Below are 19,479 nucleotides of genomic sequence, written 5' to 3'. Positions count from 1 at the left end.
AGCATTGCCAGAAATTGAACTCGGGTGATGTACTTCATTAAGCAACTCGGTGGCAACTAAGGCAACCTGAATGGTTTGTAGTCAATCTTTTACCCACTATTTAGTCAAATATTAAAGAAAAATAATAATAATAATAATTTTTTTCCTTCTATTTCTATTCTAAGGGTGTGTTTGACGACGAGCTTATGAGAGCTTATAGGAGCTCGAGCTTATGATTTTAATAAGCTACAAGTCATAAGCTATGTTTGGCATGCAACCAAAAGTAGAGCTTATGTATAGAAGAAGCTCTAGAAAAAAGAAGCTTTTAGAAGTAGCTTCTTGAAAAATGTAGAGCTTATGATAAGCTCCAGCTCCTGTTGCAGCCATAAACTCCAGCTCTAGTTAGTTTCGTCCAAACACACTCTAATTCTATTTCTATTTCTATTTCTATTTATCTATATCTATATATCTAAAAGAGGGATGGAAAATGAATAGTGAAGTTCATAAACTTCACACATTTACAACAAATTTTTTCTTTTTTATAATTCAACCACACCCTTTATAATAATTAGCTTTATAACTTTTATAAACTTACCACAAACTTTACACATAACGATTTAACCATAAAACTTCTCATTTTTTATGAATCGACCACATAATGTTTACTATCTAATTACTATTCATCATCATCATCATTATTATTTTTATTTTTATTATAATAATAATAATAATAATAATAATAATAATAATAATAATAATAATAATAATAATAATAATAATAATAATAATAATAATAATAATAATTATTATTATTATTATTATTATTATTATTATTATTATTATTATTATTATTATTATTATTATTATTACAACAACAACAATAACAAAATCCAATATCACATAAGTGGTGTATGGGGGATGTGACATATAGACAATTCTTCCTCTATCCGAAAATAAAGACAAGTCGTTTCTCCACCCAGAGTGAAAACAATCTCAAAAGTAGAGATAGCCATCCCTCTCTCTATTCGACGGATAGAGAGATTGCTTCCGAATGGACCTCCGGCCATAAGTAGGGAAAAATCTTTAAAAAATAAAATAAAAATAAAAAAATAAAAATTTGAGACGCTATGAAAATGGTAAAATCAAATTTTCATGGGTTTTAAATCCTGTCTGTAAATTATTTTAGGCTCTAAGAGTCAGTAAATTATTATTATTATTATTATTATTATTATTATTATTATTATTATTATTATTATTATTATTATTATTGTTATTATTATTAATCACGTAACTCATTTTTTGATAAGCGTTTTATTGTTATTATATATATATATATATATATATATATATATATATATATATATATATATATATATATATATATATATATATACACACACACACACACATGTATATATTATATAAATAGTTTTTCCAATTTTATTAAATAGTTTTTACCAATCGTTGATGTACGTCTCACTTTATTGATTGAGCATTTGAGTCTTTTCTCTCGACAAGACGAAAACTAAAACAAAAAAATGATGAATAATTATTTTCACGCTTATTACAAATCAATCACATAACTATGTTGGGTCCTTCCTAGACAAAACGAAATATAAAATAAAAAAAATGATAAATAGTTACTTTCTCAATAATTAACTATATAATTAATGTTAATCAAGGGTGAAGAACGGGCGCAAAGTCAGGTCGACTAACTAGTTCTATTCTAAAGGGAGCTTGATCACATCATAGGGGGATTTTGATTTTAATATAAAACATTGTGATTGTAATTGTAATTTTACTTATCTTTATTCAATTTTGATTTGATGACCTATCACTCTTATCAAAAGGTGACTAGGCTCAAATCGGCTCATGCATATTAGAGCATTTCCAACCCATCATGATCTAGTCGTCAATCGCCTTGTCAATATTAAGCACCCATTAGCAGCAGTGTGTTAATCCTTAGCCAATTCCATTTCGTCATGCATTCCGTCCATATAAAGCAGAAACCACCACGAAAGATTTGGCTTTATTTACTTGTACATGTTGCTTTTAAATTTGTACTATGATTTAATTAAATAATTAATAGTAGTTGAGGAAGGATGTGATGTTTGGGAGCAAGGTTGAAAAAGACGTGAGATGGGGTCGAGAGGGTAGAAGCTTTAAAACGTCGCAACGGAAGAAACGGAGTCGAGACGGATGTTGACAAACATTGACTTTTTATATGTATTTCAAACATAAGCATTTCAAATATAAATATTTCCAAGTAAACATACATATTTGTCTTTAGTTTGAAATATTTATTTTTGAAATGTTTATTTTTGAAATTTATTTAAAAAGTCAACGTTGGTTAACATCCGTCTGGACCCCGTCTCAGCCGTTTTTAATCCTCTCGGCCGTTGTTGACAGTTGTTGACCGTCTTTTTGGCGTTGTTGCCTGTTTTTAAAGCAATGACCATTTTTTAACCGTTTCTAGGTAACGGTAGCATAGTAAAACCGTTGCGACACCCGTTGCGATGTTCGCTCGACCGTTTTTTTACAACACTGTTCGGGAGTGATATGTGATGGGTTGGTGATATAAAATAGATGAAAAGGAAATAACGATGTAGCATTGATGTAACAGTGTGTTAATCTGAAGAAATGCGTTATGGTTGAGAATACTCTTATAAAACGATAATTTTTGTCTAAGCGTTAACTTATGTTAAAGGTTGATATATATATATATATATATATATATATATATATATATATATATATATATATATATATATATATATATATATATATATATATATATATATATGCAAAGGTTAAATACAGAACTTTTTTAATGTGCACTATTGTGCATAACTGTATTTTTGTGCATATATACAAAACTTTTTTAATTTGCATCATCGTGCACAAATGTATTTCTATGCACATTAATTAGTTCTGTAAATTTTTAATTCTGTATTGAACCTCTCCCTATATATATATATATATATATATATATATATATATATATATATATATAGTTAAAGCTTAAAAGCCTTTTAAGAAAGAAAATATTAAACGTAAACCTTAAAACTACGTTTAAGAATACTATAGTTATTTTAAATTTAAAACTAGTAGTTGTCATGAACAAATACATGTATGAAATTTAAATAAAAAAGTAAGTCTAAAAAATATTTAAACTTTACAATTAGTACAATTGAGTTTATCAATTCAATATATAATAAACTTAAACGTGACTACATGTAGAATTGTTCATTAATTAAATTAATGAGACCTAACCTTCTTCAAACTCCGCCCTTTATCGTTATTGAAAACGAAACTAACGAGCAATCAAACAAAATGAAACGTTAACGTCATATTATTTAGTAAAACAACCATACAAATAAATTACTACTCCGTAGTATTTCATATTTCCAATAGTAATAGTAATAATATATTAAAGATTTTTCCTTACCACCCCTACTTTTAGTAGATGGAGATGCGCACCTAGAAAAGCGCGGAATAGACCTACTTGTCGGCAGTGTCGGGGCAGAGATAAGGACTATGAAAACATGGGCGAACCTTTTCAGAGGTTTGCCTGAGTGGTCACCGAGTTGCCCAATGAAGTACACAATCCAGGTTCAATTCTTGTCTATGCCAAATTGTTCAATAAATGAGTGTTACTAGAGAGTGCGCATAATGCGCAATTCACTCGGTACCAGGTCTCGCACTCGGGGGGTTTGATTACCCGAGGTTTTACCTTCTAGGGAGCCAATGTGCTCGTTCATAGAAGTGTTTCCTCGCTTACAAAAAAAGATATGTATAATATATAATATATAATTATAATTATTATAATTATATTATAATTTATAATTTATATTTATAATTTATAATATCTTATTAAGAGAAAAGACAAATATACACGTAATTTTTAGGATCAATCTTGTGAGATGGGCACACAAATCAAGGGGACGTTCTTGTGAAAAAAAAGAAAGAATTATATTCAAAATTAGGGTAGGTAGAAAATATATAATTTAAAAGGTTACTGATGAATTATAATAGGAAGAAAAAAAAAAATCCTAGATTCCTAGTTAGTCCCTAAAGTGTGCACTAAAAATCAAAATAAAAATGGTATATAAAGCTTAAGTCATGGTCTCTAAGTTTTAAGTACACTAATGATCTAAGAGTTAACTGATCGTTAGTCTTCACCAGTTAAGTGAGGATAAATTCATATTTCACTTATGATTGGCATTATGTACATTGCTATGTACATTACATATGAGAGTAAATTCATCTTTTGACCTTATCCTCATATTCCTATTCATATTCTTCACTAAAACAATATAAACTCTAATCTAATCAACTCACCATAATTAAACACAAAAATTATCCTTAATCTGAAAGAAACACTTAATTTCATGCATTATTAAACAGTAACAATTATCCAAACACATATGTTATGTTCTTCTGTCCATTGAAATGACACTAAACATAAACAATAGTAAATTACTAATTACTAAACATAAACAATATTAACATATAATTGATATATAAGCTAGTGTGAGTAGAGTATCAAACGTTATCACATGAACTGACTTTCTATCCCATTCATTTCTACCAATAAATTTTCAAGTTTAGAGATCTTGAAAATACATAAACAATAAATACATAACTACGAAAAATACGTAACTACGAAAAATCAAACCAATTATTTAGATCAGGGGCAAAGATGCGTGTGACCCCTCAAATTGATTTGAATTAATCCACATAACGTTTCTTCTTCGTGCTATCTTCAACAGCCACGCATAACCCCTCAAATATCATGTAGGAAATTATGTGTTAGTGGGTTGATGAATCGCAACCGGATGATACTAGAATCATGTGAAAACTTTCTTAATAGAGTATTTTGACCGACTTGATCACGGGTTACACGAAATCACTATTAAGATAAGACTAGTATAAACAATCCTTTTTGACCAAAATAATATTTGTTCCTTGCAATTGTAGATTGTAAAATCGGAAAGTTTGAATGTTGAAAGTGTGCTTAGAATAATCAAATTCTGTAGCAAATGAAATGTCCCGTTCATATCGATTATAAACATTTCATATTAATTGATTTCGTTGCGAGGTTTTGACCTCTATATGAGACGTTTTTCAAAGACTGCATTCGATTTTTAAAACAACCATAACCTTTATTTTATCAATAAAGGTTTTAAAAGCATTACTAAGATTATCAAATAATGATAATCTAAAATATAGCGTTTATTCACGACTATTACATAATGGTTTACAATAATATTATACTACAATTTAAGTTCTTCGAATGCAGTTTTTAAACAATATTATACAAGCATGCTGACTCCATTTCTTGTCTTTAATTAGCATGCAACAGCGGAAACTCTTAATAATCACCTGAGAATAAACATGCTTTAAACGTCAACAAAAATGTTCAAATCCATGCAAGCAATTAAAAACCCCATCTTGGCCACGGAGGTTCACCCGCGATGACTCCGGGCTGCCCGCAAAGCGGGTAGTCGCCCTGGGATATAGTCGACTCGCATAGCGAGGAGGAAACTCAGGCTAATCAAAAAAAAAAAAAAAAATGTTGGTGAGTTATTGGTTTAATCTATATATCAAATTGTAATAATAGACCACAAGATTTCATTTCCATTTTTCATAAACATCATGCATGCATATAGCAATTTGCATAAAAATCATTCATATGTTGAACATCTGGTAACCGACATTAATAAAATGCATATAGAATATCCCCAAAACAGAAATCCATCTGTATTAATAACTCGAAGTACTAAAGCATACCATTTTCCAGTATGGGGGGAGTTAGTGCCCGTAGATCTACCTTTAGGTTTCGCGTCAATAAGGGTGTCTGTTCCCTAATTCTTAGGCTACCAAGCTAAAAGAGTGATATTCGGTATTCATAATCCAACATAGAATGTAATTTCAAGTACTTGTGTCTATTTTGTAAAACATTTACAAAACTGCATGTATTCTCATCCCAAAAATATTAGATAGTAAAAATGGGACTATAACTCACTTTCACGTATTTTCACTTCGTCGAAAAATAAGACTTGGCCACGGGTCGATTCACGAACCTATAACATATATATATATATATATATATATATATATATATATATATATATATATATATATATATATATATATATATATATATATATATATATATATATATATATATATATATATATATATATATATCAAAGTATGATCGAAATATATTCACAACATATTTTATTACGTTTTAACGATTTAAATTGTTAAATTAGCAGTCCAACATTAGAAGTCCACAATTAGTAGTCCACAGTTAGTAGTATATAAATAAATCAATATAATATCTCGAATCAATCCACGACCCAGTGTATACAAGTCTCAGACTCGATCATAACTCAAAGTATATATATTATTTTGGAATCAACCTCAACCCTGTATAGCTAACTCGATCATTACCGCATATAGAGTGTCTATGGTTGTTTCAAATAATATATATAGATGACGTCGATATGATATGTCAAAACATTGTATACGTGTCTATGGTCTATCAAGATTACATAATATATGTTAGAATACATGTATAATACAATATAAGTTAGTTAAGTTATGGTTAGTATAGATTTGTTACAAAGTTTCACGTAGCTAAAACAAGCAAAATTATCCGATTTTGTTTTACCCATAATTTCTTCGTTTTAAATCCGTTTTGAGTGAATCCAATTGCTATGGTTTCATATAGAACCAAAGATTAATAATCTAAACAGAAAAAGTATAGGTTTATAGTCGGAAATATAAGTTACAAGTCATTTTTGTAAGAGGTAGTCATTTCAGTTGAAAGAACGACGTCTTGATGACCATTTTGAAAAACATACTTCCACTTTGAGTTTAACCATGATTTTTGGATATAGTTTCATGTTCATAAGAAAAATCATTTTCCCAGAATAACAAATTTTAAATGAAAGTTTATCATAGTTTTTAATTATCTAACCCAAAACAGCCCCCTGTTTTACTACAACGGCGTATGTCCGATTTTACGGTGTTCTTCGTGTTTCCAGGTTTTAAATCGTTAAGTTAGCATATCATATAGATATAGAACATGTGTTTAGTTGATTTTAAAGTTAAGTTAGAAGGATTAACTTTGTTTGCGAACAAGTTTAGAATTAACTAAACTATGTTCTAGTGATTACAAGTTTAAATCTTCGAATAAGATAGTTACATATATATGAATCGAATGATGTTATGAACATCATTACTACCTCAAGTTTAGTAGGTAAACCTAATGGAAGTGACAAGAAATGATCTAGCTTCAAAGGATTCTTGGATGGGTTGAAAGTTCTTGAAGTAGAATCATGACACGAAAACAAGTTCAAGTAAGATTATCACTCGAATTAAGATTGTTATAGTTATAGAAATTAAATCAAAGTTTGAATATGAGTATTACCTTGAATTAGAAAGATATACTACTGTAAATAAGAAAGATTTCTTGAGGTTGGATGATCACTTGAAATGGATTAGAAAGATTGAAAGTAATCTTGCAACTTGAAAGGTTTCTTGAAGTGTTCTTGATGTGTTCTTGAATGATTCTTTTTATGGTGATCTAAACTTTGATTATGAGACCAAAACTTTCTAAATATGATGAGGGTTAAAAGAGATGGAAGTGTGTGTGTTTAGAGAGTAATATGATGTAGTAATCTAGCATGAAATGGATGTATATATCCATGCATTCCCACATTTTTTTAGCTAGTCAACAAAGGCTTTCTAGTTTTGTTATTTAGCTTAATAATTCATGGTAAATGACAAAGGTTAATCCCTACATGTTTCTGTAATGGATGATGAGTCATTTAGGGCTGCTAAGATCTGATTATTGAGTGTGTATATACCAATAGTAAATACATCTAGAAGCTGGGTATTGTACGAGTACGAATATGGATGAATACGAGTAGAATTGTTGATGAAAACGAATGAGAATGTAATTGTGTCCAACTTTGATAAGTATGAGTGTTTTGATACGTGTCTTGAAGTCTTCCAAAAGTGTATTAATACGTCTTAATACATTACATGTATATACATTTTAACTGAGTCATTAAGTCATCGTTAGTCGTTATATGTAAGTGTTGTTTTGAAACTTTTAAGTTAACGATCTTGTTAAATGTAATTAGTCCATTATTATTATATTTAATGAGATGTTAAATTGTTATGTTAACATGATAACATGGTGTATTAATGTATCTTAATATCATATATATATGTTAAAATGTTATTATAATGGTAATCGTTACATATATATATTGTTTCGAAACCCTTAAGTTAGTAGTCCCGTCTTACCCGTGTAGTTCATTGTTAATACACTTAATGATATATTTAATTATCATTTTATCATGTTAAACATAGTGTGTTAATATCCTAATACAATACATATGTATTTATTTTAATTAAAACGTTGTTATAACGATAATCGTTATATATATATATATATATATATATATATATATATATATATATATATATATATATATATATATATATATATATATATATATATATATATATCGTTTCGAGTTTCTTTAATTCAGTAATTTCATTTTATGCATATAACTCTTTGTTAATATACTTGGTGAGATACTTACTCATCATAATCTCATGTTAACTATATATATATATATATATATATATATATATATATATATATATATATAATCATGTAGTCTTTACAAGTTTTTAACGTTCATGAATCGCCGGTCAACTTGGGTGGTCAATTGTCTATATGAAACTCATTTCAAATAATCAAGTCTTAACAAGTTTGATTGTTTAACATGTTGGAAATATTTAATCATGTAAATATAGTTTTCATTTAATATATAATCATGGAAAAGTTCGGGTCACTACAGTACCTACCCGTTAAATAAATTTCGTCCCCAAATTTTAAGTTGTTGTAGGTGTTGACGCATCTTCTGGAAATAGGTGCGGGTATTTCAGCTTTATCTGATCTTCACGCTCCCATGTGAACTTGGGTCCTCTACAAGCATTCCATCGAACCTTAACAATTGGTATTTTATTTTGCTTAAGTCTTTTAACCTCACGATCCATTATTTTAACGGGTTCTTCAATGAACTGTAGTTTTTCGTTAATTGTAATCTTATCTAATGGAATGGTGAGATCTTCTTTAGCAAAGCATTTCTTTAAATTCGAGACGTGGAAGGTGTTATTTACACCCGAAAGTTGTTGAGGCAACTCAAGTCGGTAAACTACTGTTCCGACACGATCAATAATCTTGAATGGTCCAATGTACCTTGGATTTAGTTTCCCTCGTTTACCAAATCGAACAACACCTTTCCAAGGTGAAATCTTAAGCATGACCATCTCTCCAATTTCAAATTCTATATCTTTTCTTTTAATGTCCGCGTAGCTTTTTTGTCGACTTTGGGCGGTTTTCTACCGTTATTGAATTTGAATAATTTTCTCGGTAGTTTTTTGGATTATCTCCGGACCCGAAATTTGTCTATCCCTCACCTCGTTCCAACAGATCAGAGACCTGCACTTTCTACCATAAAGTGCCTCAAACGGTGCCATCTCAATGCTCGAGTGGTAACTGTTGTTGTAGGAAAATTCTATTAACGGTAGATGTCGATCCCAACTGTTTCCAAAATCAATAACACATGCTCGTAGCATGTCTTCAAGGGTCTGTATCATCCTTTCACTCTGCCCATCAGTTTGTGGATGATAGGCAGTACTCATGTCTAGACGAGTCCCCAATGCTTGTTGCAACGTCCGCCAGAATCTTGAAACAAATCTGCCACCCTTCAAGTATAAACGTGCCAACTTTTCCATTTTATCATCTTCTCTCATTGGCAGAAAGTGTGCTGACTTGGCGAGACGATCGACTATTACCCAAATAGTATCATAACCACTTGCAGTCCTTGGAAATTTAGTAATGAAATCCATGGTAATGTTTTTCCATTTCCATTTCGGGATTTCAGGTTATTGAAGTAGACATGATGGTTTCTGATGTTCAGCTTTGACCTTAGAATACGTCAAATATTCTCCTACGTATTTAGCAATATCGGCTTTCATACCCGGCCACTAAAAGTGTTTCTTGAGATCTTTGTACATTTTCCCCGCTCAGGGATGTATTGAATATATGGTTTTATGTACCTCCCTATGTACCATTTCTCTCACATCTCCAACTTTGGTGCCCAAATTCTTTCAGCCCTATATCGGTTTCCGTCTTCCCGAATATTAAGATGTTTCTCCGATTCTTTGGGTATTTCATTCTTCAAATTTCCCTCTTTTAAAACTCCCTGTTGCACCTCCTTTATTTGAGTAGTAAGGTTAGTATGAATAATTATATTCGTAGCTTTTACTCGAATAGGTTCCCTGTCCTTTATGCTTAAGGCGTCGGCTACCACATTTGCCTTCCCCGGGTGGTAACGAATCTCAAAGTCTTAATCATTTAACAACTCAATCCACCTACGCTGCCTCATATTCAGTTGTTTCTGATCAAATGTATGTTGGAGAGTTTTGTGGTCGGTATATATGATACTTTTGACCCCATATAAGTAGTGCCTCCAAGTCTTTAATGCAAAAACAACAGCGCCTAATTCCAAATCGTGAGTCATATAATTTTGCTCATGAATCTTCAATTGTCTGGATGCATAAGCAATTACCTTCGTTCGTTGCATTAATACACAACCGAGACCTTGCTTTGAAGCGTCACAATAAATCTCAAAATCATTATTCCCTTCAGACAATGAAAATATAGGTGCCGTAGTTAACTTTTTCTTTAACAATTGAAATGCTTTCTCTTGCTCATCCTTCCATTCAAATTTCTTCCTTTTATGCGTTAATGCAGTCAAGGGTTTTGCTATTTTGAAAAAATCTTGGATGAATCTTCTGTAGTAGCCAGCCAATCCTAAAAATTGGTGTATATGCTTCGGAGTTTTCGGGGTTTCCCAGTTTTCAACGGTTTCAATCTTTGCCGGATCAACCTGAATACCTTCTTTGTTCACTACGTGACCGGGGAATTGAACTTCTTTCAACAAAAATGCACACTTTGAAAACTTAGCGTACAGTTTTTATTTCCTCAACAATTCTAGCACTTTTCTCAAATGTTCTTCGTGCTCTTGATCATTCTTTGAATAAATAAGTATGTCATCGATGAGGACAATGACAAACTTGTCAAGATATGGTCCACACACTCGGTTCATGAGGTCCATGAACACAGTGTAACGACCTAACCCGTTATCCAACCGAAAACGCAGCAAAATTTTTTATATATATAACAGTAGGGTGCACGGCACGCAACCCTCCTAGTGCGCGGCGCGCACAAGGCCATTCCAGCTTCTGTCCGGATTTTACATTTTTGCGTTAAAGATCTATCACTTCCCGACACCTTTAGACGAAATGGTTTTCACAACACATTCTAATAAGTAAAACTCACATGTTTTTATAATAAAACAAGTTTAACGATGCCGGGCCCACATTGGCCCATTTTACGAATTTAGTACAAAATACAATTTTCGACTACATGTTTTTAACACCAAATAAAGACCGAGCATGGCGATTGGGGATACGCTACCCAATCTTAATCAATCCAAAAGCATGTCTTCTAAGCCACTACGCAAGCTCACTAGTCCCCACACTTACCCGAGCCACCGCCTCCATGCAAATCTATAAAAATGTAAACAACGAGAGGATAAGCTAACGTTTAGTGAGTGAAAATATACTACATACATATATATGCATAAAATGGACACGCCACACAATAATAATCAAATAATACATACAGGAGTCAAATGCTTAAAGATAAGCTAATCTAAGCATACCGTACGAAAACTATACAACAAGCTAATAATCAACGATGCGCGAACACCAAACGATAAGAACAACGCCATCAAGCTACACCCGGAGGGTTAGCTACGTAACAATCATATCAATAACGTATATATATGAAATATATAACCAACGAACCTACAACACAAGGTTAACCATTTAACCTTAAACACCCGAAGGATGACCGTGCAACCCGGCCTTAGTGAACACGTACAACCCGATGCTCACTACTTTCACTTCGTAGAATAACCAAGGATGGCCGTGCTAACCAAGCCTTAGTGAATACGTACAACCCGTTATTCACCACCTCAACCACAAATTCAACCAAAGGACAATCGTACAACCCGAAGTATTGTGAATACGAACTACCCGATATTCACGTCCCAAACCATAACCCACGGTCTCAAGATTACTAAAATCCACGACCTCGGAGTTAATCAACCGGAATCAACTACCAAATGCACAACCGTGCCAATTGGACCTAAAACACAAGTCCATAAAATCTACCTATATGTGAAGTGAGCTCTATAACCGAGAACCACTTCACCCGACCCGCACCCATCCTACACATACATATGCACATAGGATATTAACACTCACCTTGTCGCCTTGATGAATGCTACCGAATAATCCGCAACTCGCCAAAGGAAAGTGCCTATTCCAATATCACGATACAAGTAACACACTTAGGGTGGATTCACAAACCAACTCAAAATGACACTTAGTGCAATTTCGACCAATTGCACTTTCAAGCACGAAACGCCCCCAAACTAACCAATAATCACTAACACTAGTGACAATGGTCCTAATATGCCAATTAAACCCAAACACAAGTGTTAAACACTTACCATTCTCAAAATCACCCATAACCCTAATTTTGACTCATTTCAAAATTAGTCTTTCAAATACACTAAAATGGGTTCCAACACTTCCAAAATCACCAAACCTAGTGATTAAACCCAAATACAAGTCCTAATCATGGCCAAGTCAGTTTCCAACCCAAAACCCGCCAACAACAACACTAAACCCGATTACTAACAACACTAAACTCACTTCATGAGTTTAAATTGGTTTCTCCACAATTTAAGTTCAAACCCTAACTTGAATATCAAAATCAAACAATGAAATTCGGAGTTAGAACTTACCACAACAACCAAAATGTAGCTAGGAACGAGGTGAACAACTTTAACACTCGAGCTTTTGATCAATTCGAGCTCATTCTTCTTCAAAACTACAAATCTCTCTCTAGAAATCCCCCGCTCTCTCTCTAAGATAGATGAGAGTGTTTTGTGGATGTGAAAGTGATCCAAAATTGGATCCAAACCAGCTGATAAGCTCTCAGGTCCGTCCTCAAGTGAAAAGACCAAAAAGCCCCTCATTAAACTCTAACTAAAACGAAACAGGAAAAACTGTCCCAGGTGGGGTGCGCGGCGCGCACCCTTGACCTTGCGCGGCCCGCACAGAGGTCAGAACAGCCTGCCAGTTTACAAATTGTTCTACGCTTCACACACTTGATGTACACCATAAATACTATATGTACAATACATATTAGGGTCTTACAACTCTCCCTCACTTAGAATCGATCACGTCCTCGTGATCCTCGTCATGTAACTGTGACAACTCGGAAATTTTCGACCAAATTTAAACTTAATCTTTATATGATTCTGACACGATAAGCAAAGTTTGTAATGTTGAGTCTCGAAAATTTTGGAACTATGTTCATACATTCAATTACCCTTTTGACTATGCTCGACGATTCACGAACGAATATATAAATGGATATGAATATATATATATATATATATATATATATATATATATATATATATATATATATATATATATATATATATATATATATATATATTATAACTTGAAAACGTTAACAAAGTATTAAATGTATAATATTTTAGATTAAACGTATTTGTCTCAATATATGCTTAATATATTCATCTACGGAATTAGAAGATAATACCAATGATTGGATTAACAGATATTTCAACAATTATAAATTCCGTAAGTATTGTGATAAGTCTTTGTTGAGAGATCCACCTTGATTTAAGAAATCTTTTTTTTTTTGACTGTATTTGATATATAAATAACTTGCAACGTGTATAGAAAAAGTATTTATATATATTGTATATATATATATATATATATATTAAGGTTCGAAATTATTTTTGTAAACAATAGGAACACCCATTTATTGTTCCGTTTGATAAATAAATATTATATACAAATTTATATTTTTCTAAACGAAAATATATATTTTACAATGTGATAATGCACAGAATTGAATTAGATATAAAACGTTTCGATATTATTAAATATATTTTAATAAACAATGAGGAGTTGATTTATAGAAGAAATTGACCAAATTACTAAAATGTATAAGTTAAACTTTGAGTAATATAGTTTATTGATAATTTAAGATTATATTTTGACAAAGGTACGAATCACGAAACGTAAAGTACAAGTTTTCTAAGCATACGAAAATGCATTCGAGAAACCGGAACTGAGACATTAGTCGAGCGTAAATGTACGAGTCATCGGACCAAAAATTAAAAGTCAACTATGCACCTGAATATAATATAATATATAATTAATTAATATAAATTATATATATATTATATATATTATAAAAATATGTCGACAAACAAAACAACAAAAAAATTGTGAGCTGGATTTTGGGGCCATGCGATCGCATGAGAAATAGGCATAAAACCCATGCGATCGCATGGCAGTCAGGATTCAGAAACATTCTATAAATTGGCCAGTTTGCTCGACGCACACACACACATATCCTCACATCTCTCTGCTCACTTTATATATATTTATATTATTATAATAATAATAATAATAATAATAATAATAATAATAATAATAATTATTATTATTATTAAGATTAATATTATTATTAATCTTATAATTAGGAGTATTATTATTATTAGTATTATTATACATAAAATACTACGACGAGGTCATGAGCAAGTTATTTTCAAAACAAGATTTTCGAGCGGGATAGAGCTAAGGAAATTATGGGTTATAGCTATGGAGGTTATGGGTATTGCTTGGGGGTTATGATCATGATTCAAAGGTCAACCTAGTGTTTATCATCTCCGTTGCGTCTACGTACTTTCCTACAATATTGAATCACAATATTGATACGTGAGCATTCATATCTTATCTTTTATATATTAATAGTGTATCCATGTCTAGTGCTCGGGTATATATGTTTATGCACGCTTGTATGCTTTAATTTTGTAGTTAGATAGTTTATGATGAATCACGAATTTGATACATATGTAATTGATAAAAGGTATATGATATGCATGTCGTTGGAAAGCTGTCGAAAAATTAATAACTTTTCATTTAGAAATCGCGTGATTTTGATGAATGGATTAGAAGATATGGTCAACTGAATTATGATTAAGATTAATAGAAATTGCTTTCGAATCTGCATTTGATATTTAAACAATTTATTTATAAGATTGATAAATTGGATTTTTAAATATTACTAAACGAGTAAATAAATTTCTAAATAAGGCACGTCTCGTTTTGATAAACAATTGTCAAAGTTGACTGTCTTATCATGTTTTAAAGCTTTATAAATACTATAATCTGATTTTACAAGTATTGGAAAACTATGTGAAATAATAAATCATGTTCGATTGCCATGATAATTCAAATATAATATAGCTCCTGAAATAAATAATATTTTGAGTTTGATAAACTATAAATTCGTTCAATTATCAAGACTTATACTATGTTAATAAACATGTATAGATTTAAAGATCATATTGGGTCAGGTTGACTTTTGAATTGACTTTTGTTAACTTCTGCATGTCGGTCTCGAGCATTAGGATTGTGATACACTATGACCTGACCTAGCTTGTTAGACATGTATTGACCAACATATGTTCTCTAGGTTGAGATCTACAGTTATTTTGTATTCCGAGTTTCGATCACATTTCGATGAATGACCTTATGTGTTGCTAAGGAGAGTTTCATTTGCTCCCTTTTTAATTGCTTTTGCAATCTATATTTTGGGCTGAGAATACATGCACTTTATTTTAAACGCAATGAATACAAGTACATACTAAATTCTACACCGAGTTTGAACCAAAAATCCTTTAGCTTTGGTAACTAGTAACTACCGGTTATAAGAACTGGTGGGCGCGAGTAGTAGTATATGGATCCATAGGGCTTGACATCCCCGTCTGTTCCAGGTATAGAAACCCTAGCCTGAGCTATAAAACAGACGTATGCTATTTGAGTTTAGTACACGTTAGATTGCGTGTATTGTACATGTTGGTTGCATGTATGTTAAAACAGGGGTACTTATTATAACGTTAAAGTTTAGTTACCAGGGTGCTCAATCTTGTAGAATAATTTGATAAACGTTTCTGGATGAAACAACTGAAATCTTGTGATCCACCTTTATATACAGATTATGCGCAACAATAAAACTATGAACTCACCAACCTTTGTGTTGACACTTTTAAGCATGTTTATTCTCAAGTTCCTAGAAGTCTTCCGCTGTTTGCTTATACGTTATACAAGCTATGTGCATGGAGTCATACATGCTTTATTCAAGAAAACTTTGCATTCACAAAATCATCACCATGTATCTTATTTTGACTGCATTATCAACGGATGTAGTATTGTAAAATATTATATACTGTGATTGTCTATACGTAGAAATCATCAGACATCGAAAACCTTGGATTTATATATTCATTTATGGTGTGCCTTTTCAAAAGAATGCAATGTTTACAAATCGTATCATATAGAGGTCAAAACCTCACTATGAAATCAATGAATGATGTATTCGTCCAAAGGGATTTGGAAGGATCATCATAGTTGGTATCAGAGCTTGAGGTCATAGGGAACCAGAATTTGCATTAGTGTGTTTAACAGGTAATTGTTAGGATGCATTAGTGAGTCTGGACTATGACCGTATCTGTTTTTACCGAGTTTTGCTTATCATTTCTTGTCAGAAATTACATGCTTATCTAGGCATGTTTTCCTGCATTTATTGCATAGATAGTGAATGGATAAATTTCGTATCTTAAGCATATCTATTACAGTAAACTCTGTCTTACACTTTTCGAAAATTTCTCCGTAACTTATGGGATTTTGGTATTATATATACATATGTAAATTATGTATCGGATAATGAAATGTCCCGTTCTTATTGATTAAAAACGTTCCATATTAATTGATTTCGTTGCGAGGTTTTGACCTCTATATGAGACGTTTTTCAAAGACTGCATTCATTTTAAAACAAACCATAACCTTTATTTCATCAATAAAGGTTTAAAAAGCTTTACGTAGATTATCAAATAATGATAATCTAAAATATCCTGTTTACACACGACCATTACATAATGGTTTACAATACAAATATGTTACAACAAAATAAGTTTCTTGAATGCAGTTTTTACACAATATCATACAAGCATGGACTCCAAATCTCGTCCTTATTTAAGTATGCGACAGCGGAAGCTCTTAATAATCACCTGAGAATAAACATGCTTAAAACGTCAACAAAAATATTGGTGAGTTATAGGTTTAACCTATATATATCAAATCATAATAATAGATCACAAGATTTCATATTTCAATACACATCCCATACATAGAGATAAAATCATTCATATGGTGAACACCTGGTAACCGACATTAACAAGATGCATATATAAGAATATCCCCATCATTCCGGGACACCCTTCGGATATGATATAAATTTCGAAGTACTAAAGCATCCGGTACTTTGGATGGGGTTTGTTAGGCCTAATAGATCTATCTTTAGGATTCACGTCAATTAGGGTGTCTATTCCCTAATTCTTAGATTACCAGATGGTTGTGAAGATACATCTAAAAGCTGTGTATTGTACGAGTACGAATACGGGTGCATACGAGTAGAATTGTTGATGAAACTGAACGAGGATGTAATTGTAAGCATTTTTGTTAAGTAGAAGTATTTTGATAAGTGTATTGAAGTCTTTCAAAAGTGTATAAATACATATTAAAACACTACATGTATATACATTTTAACTGAGTCGTTAAGTCATCGTTAGTCGTTACATGTAAGTGTTGTTTTGAAACCTTTAGGTTAACGATCTTGTTAAATGTTGTTAACCCAATGTTTATAATATCAAATGAGATTTTAAATTATTATATTATCATGATATTATCATGTATGAATATCTCTTAATATGATATATATACATTAAATGTCTTTACAACGATAATCGTTATATATATGTCTCGTTTAAAAATCATTATGTTAGTAGTCTTGTTTTTACATATGTAGTTCATTGTTAATATATTTAATGATATGTTTAATTATCATAGTATCATGTTAACTATATATATATATCCATATATATGTCATCATATAGTTTTTACAAGTTTTAACGTTCGTGAATCACCGGTCAACTTGGGTGGTCAATTGTCTATATGAAACATATTTCAATTAATCAAGTCTTAACAAGTTTGATTGCTTAACATGTTGGAAATATTTAATCATGTAAATATCAATCTCAATTAATATATATAAACATGGAAAAGTTCAGGTCACTACAGATAATACCAAACTAAATCCTATAATCTATCTCAAATCAAAATCAATTCCCTGATTATACAAGATGGATCCCGAATCTAGTTCAAATTCCTTAAACTTCGACAGCTATTCCGATATGGATATTCACCTGAACTCCGAAGATAGTGTAACCGGAATGGATCAACCAATCAGCCATCACCTATTCTGGATGAATTGGAGATAGGTTCGTAGCCTACTTAATCATTGGAGACATGAAGAAGGTGATCCTTTCCATCCACCACATTGCCCTCTTGGCGATGAACCTGAAGCACTTACCGGTGAACCTATCCGAAACACCATTTTCTCTCTCATTTCCAGAGTATCTCATCATGATTATATACTATCTCAAATTCTAGATCTTATTCATCCACTCGTCCGAACCGACAATCACCCCGGTGTAATAGAAGAAATCAACGAGCTTCGTGCTCGAGTAGTGACTTTGGAGAATATGGTGCAAAGGTTACAAGCACCAGCAGCATCACCGGCATCAACAGTACCACCATCATCAACACCAAAAATACCATTACCACCATCAACAACATCCACATCCCATGATTCAACATCACAAGATGTTCCACGAGCATCAACGTCATACGCACCATAGATACCAAGGAGTACCAACAACAATAACCGATGAAGTATTGATTCATAACTTTATTGGAGAAATATTCTACAGCGATTATGTAATATCTAAAGTTTTAAAGATTATATATTCTAGTCCTAATCGAAAACCAGATGAGATTAATATTATTAAATCCATGATTACATCTAAAGAAAATATATATGTAGGTATATTTTCATAAAGATTGTAATTAAAAATTCTTTTGTGCAAACTGTTAATGGGAGAATATTTTAACGGGTAGGTAATACCCGGAAGATATATATAAATTCACAATTAATATGTTACATTCTTCAATTCTGATTCAACAAATCATCAACTATACTCACTACTTTCACAACGAGATATATTCTTTCATAGAAATCAAAACAACCATACTCATTCAAATTCAATTACATATTCTGATTTTTAACATATCAGAATCCAAGGAGAGATATAACCA

The sequence above is a fragment of the Rutidosis leptorrhynchoides genome, chromosome 1 (genome assembly GCF_046630445.1).
Source record: "Rutidosis leptorrhynchoides isolate AG116_Rl617_1_P2 chromosome 1, CSIRO_AGI_Rlap_v1, whole genome shotgun sequence".
Lineage (NCBI taxonomy): Eukaryota > Viridiplantae > Streptophyta > Magnoliopsida > Asterales > Asteraceae > Rutidosis > Rutidosis leptorrhynchoides.
This window is presented reverse-complemented; position numbering follows the sequence as displayed.